The following is a 2637-nucleotide window of genomic DNA, read 5'->3' on the forward strand; positions in this document are numbered from 1 at the left end:
CCGGGAACAACTAGGCCTGCGGCTGGCCCCAGTCCCTCGCAGCGACGGCCCGCAAAGCCTCCCTGGTCGCGCGCCGATGCAAATTGCAAGGGCGTGCCACCTGACCTATACCTGGTCAGGAAGGTGTGGATGATGCCTCGCTTAGTTTCCTGCAGGGCACACACGTACACGTTAAATACGAGCCTCGATCGGCTCTCAGGTTATCCTGTACCCATGATTCGTCCAAGGTGGCCGAATATATGGTGGTCCTGCTTGATCAAGATAAAGCATATGAGATCCACGACGATTTAGGGTTTTCACCGCATAATCGGATCATCCTACTCACGATTGGGCCTCGCGCTCGCGCACGGTGATCGTAAGCCAAACCTAGACAAGGCCTAAAAACCAACACGAGGTTGATCCTCGGAACGTCCTGTCTAGGGCCAGCAAACTACACCCTACACGCCGCTGGATCCTCCAACCCTTTGTAAGGCCTAACTATTGCAGATGTTAAACTAATCCTTGATGAATCAAGGAGCAACCGTAACGGATCAGATCTACTAAATAATGATCAGCGGGGTGCCGCCCTGCACCCATGATGAGGTACAAGGACGGCTAGATGCGCAAGGGTTGCACTACGATAGCATATGATACTAAGAACAATGCTAACCCTAACACATCTATGATAACTACGTTGCTCGCCATCAAAAAGGCTTCAGCACGAGCAACGCACGAACAACGTGGGCAGGCTCGTGCTGCCTAGATCGCAAGATGCGATCTAGGCAGCATGGTGCTTACCGGAGAAACCCTCGAGACGAAGGGGTTGGCGATGCGCCGAGATTGGTTTCTGTTGAACGTTGGTTGTTGTTTATTCCATAAACCCTAGATACATATTTATAGTCCAGCGGACTTCTAATCGTGGGCGTGCACCAAACCGTGCACGAGATAAATTCTAACTTCTACATAACCTACTATAAAGATACACGGGCTAACTAGCCCAAACTTGGTAGACAAGGCCGATTCACATATCTCTTCTATATGTATATCTTCAAATCCGTCTTGATCGCGGCTCACCTCTGGCTTGGTCAAATTCTGGTGATAACACATGCCCCCCTGGTTTTGGAAATGACATTTCCAAAATCATTATGCTTTTCTCTCGTCGGGTCATGTCGTGGCAGAGCAGAACCGTCGCAGAGTCCTTCATCATGATAACTTGCCTTCTCAACTTCTCTGCACGATTTGACAGCTTTGGCACCACCCTCGGAAACCTGTTCGAGTATTTACTCCATGCCCTTTTATTTAACCGCATCGAACAGTTCTCCTCTTCGTCCCCTTTCGCATTGGCATCCAAAAAACCCTCCTGAGCCACCATGTCTTCTTCTCCCTCCGCCTCATCGGGCTTTCCCATCGAGTCCTCCTCTTCCCGCGAGCCGACGCCGGAGTGGAACCCAGCGGAGGTCCACGCGGCCAACACTCGCCGCGCCATCGAGGCCGGGGACGAGCCCAGCCATAATTTCTCCATCTGGTCAGAGGGCGACAAGTCCCTGACTGATGGGGAGAGCGATCTCCGCTTCCTTGTTAAAAGGGAAGCGGTGGAAGAAAGCGAGGACGATCGCTTTCCCTGGGATGGGGCCACCTCCTCTGCGGAGGCGGTGGAGGAGGAGGAAGAAGAGGACGACAGCTCCTCCGACTAGCCGCCGGCGAAACGCCACTGCCTCTGGCCTGGGAACCTCAGCGACGTCGACAGCGACGATGACGACGCTGATGATGAGGATGAGGACAACGAGGGTCCTGTTGACGGTCGCTGGAGCAGCGACGACGAGCGGGCGGGGAGCAGCGCCAACAGCAGCGGCGACGGCGACAACGACGAGGGCAGCGACGGCCCCTAGATAGGATAGGGCCAATAGTAGTAGGCGGGCAATGTATCTCCTAGGACTTCCTTTTGAGAGCAATCAGCTCTTTGTGTAAGAAATCTCGTCCATCAATGAAGAACTTTCCCGGTTTGATTTTGCCGATTTGTCCCCCTTTGCCAATGCATAATGAACCGATAGCAACGCACCGGTCCTTCGACATCTACCCTTCCATCCTTCAACTGATGATTCTCCTTCCGGTAGGTACAGGTCTGTTGCCCCCCGAGCCTTGATCAAGGCGGGGATAAAAGTGGACCATCCGAACCGACCATCATCAGATTCCCCCTCGTAGCGCCATGTTAGCCGTTTCAACAAAATCGGCTCTCCAGAACATCGATGTTTCAAGGCGAGCTGCCCTCCGAGTTACTCCAGCTTTCCACTAAAACAGGGTAAGAATGCTTACACGCGAGAAGCCCGTGCTCTTGGAAAGGTTTTGGAAGGATCAGCAGCTCCAGTTCCATTGATCCCCTGACAGGTTATTCCTCTTGAGTCGATGTCCATGCATCGGCTTTTATATCCTTAAGTCGATGTCTCGTCGCATCGGCTGTGCTCAAAATTTTTAAATTTTTAGGCCGATTTGTGTATCGGCCCCCATACTTGATAGTATTATCTCATATCCTCGTGTTTTATCCACCTAGGTGCCCCCCGAGCCGATTCTGTCAAGAGAATTGATGGTATCGGCTCTTCAGGTAGTCCCCGTTGGGTCAAACGTTGATCCCAGTGCAAAATAGATGGTGAGGATAATCTT

Source organism: Lolium rigidum, chromosome 7 (genome assembly GCF_022539505.1).
Source record: "Lolium rigidum isolate FL_2022 chromosome 7, APGP_CSIRO_Lrig_0.1, whole genome shotgun sequence".
Lineage (NCBI taxonomy): Eukaryota > Viridiplantae > Streptophyta > Magnoliopsida > Poales > Poaceae > Lolium > Lolium rigidum.